Source organism: Crocodylus siamensis, chromosome 1 (genome assembly GCF_052110815.1).
Source record: "Crocodylus siamensis isolate JL-2025a chromosome 1, ASM5211081v1, whole genome shotgun sequence".
In the NCBI taxonomy this organism is placed as follows: Eukaryota; Metazoa; Chordata; order Crocodylia; family Crocodylidae; genus Crocodylus; species Crocodylus siamensis.
In genome coordinates this window covers 4548995-4557789 of record NC_143395.1, presented here as the reverse complement: position 1 = coordinate 4557789, position 8795 = coordinate 4548995, and positions in this window count along the sequence as shown.

The following is an 8795-nucleotide window of genomic DNA, read 5'->3' as shown; positions in this document are numbered from 1 at the left end:
AGATATATAGATACACACACAAACACACATATATACACACACACACATATATAAATATACATATATATATATATGCACACACACACACATACATATATATATATATATATATATCTCCTGGGAAGGTGTTGAGTTATCTTGTTCCCCCTGTTAAACTGCAGAGCTATCAATTCTTCTTGATTAGGTACCAGAGTACAGCATGGGTTTGAAGATGTCCCTCTCCCTGGGTGATAACTCGGTAATTCCCTGCTCTTATAGACAGTGCCAAGCTTGGATCTGGAGTGTGACTTGATCCTTTAAGCTCTGTTCCCTTGCAGTCTTCGGGGGGAGTGCTTGGGCGGTCGAGGGGGTGGGGATTGCTGTGCTGCCAAATGCTGCATAAACCCCGTGGTTGCAAATCCCCCCCAAACTGGCTTGAAAGGCGGTTGTAAAGCAACTGGGATGGTTATGGGCCAACCTGGGGCTGTGAACCTTATGGCCTACCTGCAGATGGACCTGGATGGGAGCCCCGTATAAGTCCCAGTCCTGCAGAAGTGCGAAGAGTGGAGCTGTGCTTACAGCAGGGGAACGTGCCCATCAGGAGGGCACTCCCATGCCAGGAAAAAAAAATGGCTCCAGTGAGACTTCGCTGGGGGAAAAGCAGAATCTGGATATAACCCCTATGGGGAAATCCAGCCTCTTCCCACTCTGCTTCTCCTGTGGACTCCACTGCTAGTGCTGGGTAAGAGGACCCGCAGGACCTTCTTCCATGGCTATGTCCCTACCTGGTAGGCAGATACACTCATGGTCCACAGAGAGAGACCATAATGCTGCATCATAGATGGGTTTCTGCAGAGCTGAGACCAAACCCAAAGCAGCCCCTTATAGATGTGTGTGTGTGGGGGGGGATCCTATGGAGAATGTGACTTTGTTGGAGAAGTGCAGCCTGTGCACTCTGCATGGGGGCCTCCTTCTCGGGGATGCATGCCCTGTGAAGGTGGCAGTGCCCTGATAAAAGGACATGCCCCATGGATGTTATATGTTGGGCACCAGAAGAAATAGCAGCCTGGGACCATCACCCTCCTCCCTATTTGCACCTGGGTCAACAGGGGGCAATCACCTCTGTTGTCCCCGCTCTAATCCTGCAGCAGCTGCCCTGGCCGTAAGCTGTGCAGCTCAGCTTGGTCGAGTTACAGTGAGGAACTTCAGGACCGTGGGTGCTGTTGCAAACACAGGCAGCGGCTGAGCAGCCCCTCGAAGCCAACGGCCCACAGCTCTGCCACGTGAAGCAGGTTCTTCTAACTTTCTGTAATCCCACCCCTTGCAAAGGGACAGGAGCAAGGAAATAAAGGCCATTCCCTGACCAGCACTCCTGTGCATCACATCTTTATAACACTCAGTGCCCCCCGTTGTCATAAAGCATGTGAGAGCCATAAATCCACCCTGCACCCAAAAAGGATGGGCAGCCCAGTGGTCAGGGTGCTAAGCTGGTATTCAGGTTCAGTCCCCCTCTCTGCCACAGACTTCTTGTTGGGCTGTAGTCAAGTCATTTAACCTCTGCAATTCCTCTCTAAGTGGTTGTAATAGCACTTTCTCACCTCACAAGGCTGCCATGAAGATAATTCCTACCAGGTACTTAGATACTATGGTGCCAGGTACCGTTTAAACACCTAAATTAGGTCATAGCATAAATCAGTGGTCCATGGACCCCCAGGGGTCCACAGACTATGTCTAAGGGGTCTGTAAAAGATGATTTTGATCAATCAAAAGTATGTGAATACCCACGCTTACAACTCAAAGGGATCTGCACCTCCTTTCAAATTTTTTTAGGGAGCTGCAAATGAAAAAAAGTTGAAAACGGCTGGCATAGAGCATAGCAGAATGCTCAAAGAACGGGTAGACGCAAGAAAATGGACACAATCCTGGCTGAGTGCTTTATTTTATTTTTTTTTAATGCTGTTCCCACCACATACGTGTCAGTGCTGAGCACCACCAGATGGTACGCACGGCTTATCTTGCTTGCACAATGGTCGCCAGAGCTCTCGGGAACCAAGCCAGAGGCATCACCGCAGCTCACTTATCCTTGGAGAAGATAAAGATGCCTCATGGCAGTCTTTTCTGAACCCCTAACAGGCTGGTGGAAACACTCAGTAGAAGAGACGGCAGGGAGCAAAGAACGGCGATAGCCCCTTCCGAGTAGGTGGGCTCTGATTACGTGATGTCTGAAGGTCAGGAAGCAGGTAGGAATATAAGGGTACATTGGCAGTAAGTTTTGTCTTCTATATTTCTGAGCCGAGTTGCTTTGGTAAGTCCTGGTCCCGGGATGCTACCAGCTGTAAGTATACGCAGGGTCCTATGGCTGCAGTTATACCAGCAAAGTCTACATAGCACAGGCCAAAGCCAGCCACAGCCAAGGGAGAAAATGCCCAGGGGCCAACCTCCACGCTGGAGGCCAGCAAATCAGGGGCTACCAGGTGACTAACCCGCAGTTTGGGTGCAAAGTGGGCAGTGTCTCTGCTCTTCTCAGGCGCCTTCTGCTGGGACTCGTAGCTCCAGCAGACTTCATTACTGGCTGGGAATGGACTGGCTCTAACTTTGAGGTCACCTTGCCGGGTCAGCCCAGCAGATCCAGGAGACAGGAACAACAAACAGCAGATCAGGAACTAGGAAGAATGGCCGCAACCTGACGGAGAGCAGATTGAGGTTAGACATCAGGAAGAACATCTTTATGGGGACGGTTGCCAAAATCTGGAACGGGCTTCCAAGGGAGGTGATGCTCCCCCCTGCCTTGGGGGTCTTTAAGAGGAGGCTGGACATGCACCTAGCCGGACGTCTGAACCCAGCACTCTTTCCTGCCCAGGGCAGGGGTCGGACTCAATGACCTGCTGAGGTCCCTTCCAACCCAAACATCTATGAATCCCTTGGAGACCAGAGGTCAGTACCTGGGAGAGGAGGCTGGAAAGGAGGGGATATTCCCAGAGATAGCAAGAACCCTGGTTTCCAATCCCACCCCTCGATCTTGCAATTTAAGCTCAAGCCTCCTCCTGGGGTCTTGACTTTTTCTATGACACCTTCCCCAGCGGCAATGCAGAGACAAACTGAGTGGTTTCAGGCAGGGTCAGCTGTCACAGGGCCACATTCCAGCGTGGCTCCCAAACTCGGCAGCTCCCAGCATCTGCGCCTCCCACCCCCGCAAGTATGCAAGCAGGTGCGAGGCACTACGGCGATGGTTGTTCTAAGCTACTTCGGCCAAGCCCGAGGTAAATAAAGACACAGCCAAAGAGAGAGATCCTCGGCTATGCCCCATCCCACTCAGCAGCACAGGGGACCAAATGCAGTCAGAGAAATCCCTTGGCAAAGAGGGACTCCCAGCTGGAAGGCATGCAGAAGAGGCTGCAGCCTGGCCCATCACGGTGTAAGGGATGCAGCAGGGTGCCTGCTGCTGACCGAAGCTTTCCACCAGTAATGGAAGTCAGACAAGTCCCTGAGCTGCTCTGATGGCATTGGTCCATGCAGGGCAAAAATCAATCCAAACCCCTTCTCAGGTAAGGATGCAAGGGCCATTTCAAGAGCAAGCCTGCAGAGGGAACTTTAGAGCCACTTACAAGTATGCCAAGGGTGAACACCAAGATCTAGGCCGGCAATTCTTCAGAAAGACCCTCTTTGGGAGGACAAGGCCCAATGGGCATAAGCTACTTGAGGAAAAATTTAAACTGGACATAAGGGAAAAACTTCTTTTCCATAAGGGTATCTAGACTCGGGAACACACTCCCAGCAGAGGTGGTGCAGTCACCATCCTTGGAGGTGTTCAAGAGGCTGGACACGCACCTCACTGAGCTCATCTGAGCCCAATTACTTCCTGCCCACGGCAGGGGACTGGACTTGATGATCTTACAGGTCCCCTCCGGTCCTTCTATTTTCTGATTCTTATGATAAGAGAGATGCAAAAAGAGGGAGGCAGGGAAAGGTGGTCCAAGTTATAGGAAGATGTTTCCATGAGAGACTGGATTAGTGGAGAGCAGCCCGACATTATCTCTGAGGGGAGAGAGGCTGCTACGCTGTCCAGGATCAGCAACATTACAAACCACTGTGAAATAAAAATGAGTCTAATGAACATTGCTATTCTACTTACAGAGGCCCTTTATCGCAAACTGCTCTGTAAAGCATTCATACGGTATAAAAATAGTTTCCTCAATCACTGAAATGCAGCAAAGGCTGGGATGCAACAAGACAGATATTTAAAAGCTCACAGTAACACTAAGTGGGCACATCTACACTGAATATTAATGCAACACACACTCCAGTGCAGTTCAGGCTGGGGGGTTCATTGCTTCCAGGTGCAGCATTTACATGTGCACCCAGAACCGCAGCACATTGAGCCAGGGCAACGCAGCCGCAGCAGGTAGGGGAATGCAGGGGCCAGCCTGCCGGCCTGGGGCTGCTCCCATCTGACTCAATGTGCTGTGGAGGGGCTGGCTGGGGCACAAGGGTGCTTCAGGGCAGGGCTAGCCATCAGGCAGCCCCCACACTAAAGCATCTTCATGCCCCAGCCAGTCCTGTCACCGCCTGCATGTGCATTGCAGTGGAGTAAATAACTCCACTGTAGGGTAGTATTTGTATCTGGCGGTACTAGCCTACTGCAGAGTTAATTAGCTGACTCAAGCCTAATAGCTCCATACATGCAAACCGGTGATGCTTTACTGTGCAGCTAGTTAGACATCTCGGCAGGAAGCATCTCATGCAGAGATGCTCACTGTAACCAGTTCGGTAGTTCCAGAAGTGAAGAAGAATACGGTATATAGTTGAAACTTCAAGGGGAATAAGGTAAGGGACATGTGTTCACCTGAACTGCAACGTTGCTGAAACATCAGTGCTAGCCTCCAAAAAATCCACTGGGATCAGGATAATCCCAGAAACCTCCTCCAGAAATTACCAGCTATTCTGTGTGCTGGGGAATCACACAGACGTACACTCCTAAGATCCTGATACCACATCCTGCAGCACATAGAGCAGTAATTCTCAACCGGGGGGGCTTGGCACCCTAAAATACGGCAAGATCCTTTTAAAGGTTGTGCAGGGTGCCAAGCCCTGTTAGGTGTGCAAACACTTCCACATGAGTGACAGTATAAATCCAAATAGGAATCCATAGTATCTGCCCTATTGTGGTCTCTCTCTTTGCAACAGAATCGCTCTATTATTTTTCTGTCATCAAAGAAGAGGTGAAAGCTAAGAGCTGGCATTTTCCGAGCGGTGCCTGGAGTCTGAAAAGTTGGAGAACCACTGACGTAGAAATACCCGCAAAGGGTCTCCCATTCAGTGATGTGCCCAACTTCACTCTTCTGAGTATGTTGAATTGAATAGGACCACACCCCAAGGACTTCCTGCTGCCAGAACATCGCAGGCTATCTCCTTAAAAAGCAAAAAATAAAGAAAAGAGGCCCCTTCAACGTTTATTCACCAGAGCGCCCCAAGGGATGACGAGGTCAAACGGTCATAAACTCCTGCAAGACCGTTTCAGGCTGGACATAAGGAAGAATTTCTTTACTGTCCAAGCCCCCAAGGGCTGGAACAGCCTGCCAGCGGAGGTGGTTCAAGCACCTACATTGAACACCTTCAAGAGTAAATTGGATGCTTATCTTGCTGGGATCCTATGACCCCAGCTGACTTCCTGCCCTTTGGGCAGGGGGCTGGACTCGATGATCTCCCAAGGTCCCTTCCAGCCCTAATGTCTATGAAATTTGTGAAATCTATGAAACCTTGTGTGGTGCCTTTGCTTTTATCGTGCTGCAGAAGTTCCTATCACAAAAACTTTCAGTCTCAGATAGTCTCTCCTCTTTTTCACTCAGCCCAGTGCACCCTTGTGAAGGCACACAAAGAGGTGCAATATTTATAAGCCCTTTCACTAATCAACTGTTCACTGTCAAACATATATTACTGAATAAAGAGCTGGGAGAATTCATAAGACAAATATCCATTGAAGACACTAAAGTAAAAGCTCTGGGATCATTAAAGAAGCTATTAGATGCAGTCCTAGGAGAGGGGGCTTAAGTAAATCTCTATAATTAATTAGACAAAAGGTCTTTTGTATTGGTAAATGTATTTTGCCTTTCAACCAGCAGCCTGCCCTCATGTATAGAGATAGTTGTTTGCTTGTTTAATACTAGAGGATCAAATATTGCAGGAGAATTGCTCAGCAAAGCAATTATTTGGCAAACATTAACATTATTCATCGCGTGGCCCATGAGTAGTGTTCAACATGCAGCGTGGCAAAAGCAAAGGCTTTTATCTCTAATTTGAATGATAGCACCACAGAAAAGTAGGGTTAGAAGGGATCTCCAGAGGTCTCATCTAGTCCAACCCCCTGCCTGAGGCAGGATCGGCCCTGTCCTAACCATCCTATACAAATCCATTGTCAAACCTATAGCAAATACTACACAGTCAACCCTGACATACCACAAGATGCAACACCCAAACTTGCCACGGATAAAGCAAGGGGACCATGGCAGCCAGTGTCCTGTGGCTGAAAAGCTGTTAAAAGCACTCAAGAGATCCAAGGAAAAGAGCCACACTCCCTGCTGAGGAGGAAGGCAAAACCCCGCACAGTCTGTGCCAGTCTGACCGTGGGGTAACCTTCCTTCCTGCCCCCAGCTATGGTGACCCATCTGACCCTGAAAAGCGGGGCAAGCATCCTCCAGGTTTAAAAATCCCAGCAGGAGCACTGCCACACCCCAGTCAAGACCCCCATCCTTGGCTGCCGCCAACACCCAATGCTTCCAAGGAAGGCCAAAAAAAGGGGAAAAACCCTGACCTGCAGAGCAAACTGTCTTCCCAGCCCCACGTGGCAGCCGGCAAAGCCCAGAAGCATGGGAAATACCCATAGCAGAGGAGAGGCATAACTACATTCATGACCAACACCTTCTTGAACACCTCCAAGGTTGGAGATGCCACAACTTCCCTGGACAGCCTTTTCCCCTGCCTCCCTGTTGTAAAAGTTTGGTCCTGATGCCAAAGGAGCGGCCAGTTTTGAGAATCTTGAATGAATCTGGAATAAATTTAGTTTTGGCTTGGGCTATCTCTGCTTACAGATCAAAGCTCAGCAGACATGTAGGGTGTCAGCTAGGGCTGGGTGAAAATGTTTATAGATTTCCTGGACGTCAGGGCTGGAAGGGACCTCGCAAGATCATCGTGTTCATCCCCCTGCCCCAGGGGCAGGGAGTCAGCTAGGGTCAGATACCCAGCAAAATAAGCATCCAAGAGTTTCTGCCAAAACTGTGGGTTGTTTTATTTATTTTTTTCAGTCGCTAAGTTTTCAGCTAAGCAAGCACTTGATTTGAGCCAAAAACCATAAAACCTATGGAAAAGTAGGGCTGGAAGGAATTGCACAATAAAAGACCAAGAGATAAATGTGTGATGCATCTCATCCACTGACTACCCGCATGTAGCATGTCCTTTTTCCATGACGTGAAACCACGGGGCGATGCCTGGAAGATGCCCACTGAGGAAACCTGGCCTACAAGGTACCGAACTAAGTTCCCACTCCCAGGACACCTGCAACAGCATCCCTGAATCATCGCATTTTGCTTTCCGGCTGAAGTATTTTGGTTTGAGGTTTTCCAAGAGGGCTTGAAACAGTTCTCTTATTTGCGCATAGGCAGCGAACAGGGGCAATGCCTAGTGTTTCGATACGCAGCACTCCTCTCAGTCGTGCCACCAATTCAGGGTGGCCCCAGGATGCGTCGGTCCCACCGGACTGTCAGTCCTTGAGTACCTGATGCTCTCCTGGTAACAGCACCAAAGTTGCCATGGTGAGAGCCACTTGTGATGGACAAAACAACAGCTATGCTTCAAAAACACGAAGTTGCATTATTATTCTCCTGCCGAGGCAGAGAGTTCAGCTATCCTGAACACTGCAAAGATGGTGAAATTTCACTCACTCCTTTTTCTTCAGCATCTGCCCCAGCTTGTCCATGCCTTTTTCAGGCTGCCCCTGTGCTGCGTGACCTCCGTATGCCTAACCCCCTCCTCGTCCTGACTCATAAAGCACTGCAAACCCACCTGTTCCCCAAAGCATCCCCACTATGAATGGCACTCTCTGTGTGATATTACTGTGCACTGCTTACTCTTCAAGGCAAGAGCTCTGCTTTAGCTGCGTCTGCTACGCCTAGAAAAGCATCGTGGACTTGGATGGTGACACATTATCGATGAGCAACCCTCACTAAAGAGAATTGTAAGCAGGAGCTTCTTCTTTAAAATTAAAAAAAGGAAGATTTTAGCTTGCAGAACAGCAAATTAAAAAGTTAGTGCTATCAGCTGATTCTCTTGAATAGAGCTGGTTAATGTCCCTTTTTTTTCCCCTCCAGAAAAAATTTCATTTAAAGTATTTTTAATGGGAAATAAATTGGGGGGAAGGCAGGGGAGGGGGAAGAGAGCAGGGTTTTTTTACATCTAGGTAGTTTCTTCGATTGTACACATGGTTTTCCCTTTTTGTTGACACTGAAGGCAATTATATAGATGGCGTTCGCTGTTAATTATCAGTATTGGTTTATACTGCCGTGCTGTGACACTAGCAGCCTCAGTCGGACGGGGATCCCACCGTACATATTACACTGGCTTCCAGCTCTCTGGAAGGCGCTGGTGTAAGTGCCAGTGCACTTTAGATACTGTGTGATCCACAGCTTTGCCAGCGGCCATGAAGTCTGGTGCCCCGTTGTGCAAAGTCAGTGGGGCACATGCAAAACCAAAGCTCTGCAACTCTGCCAGCAGGTAACCACGACTTTGAAAGGGAAACACAACTAAGATGTCAACTGGAATAAAAA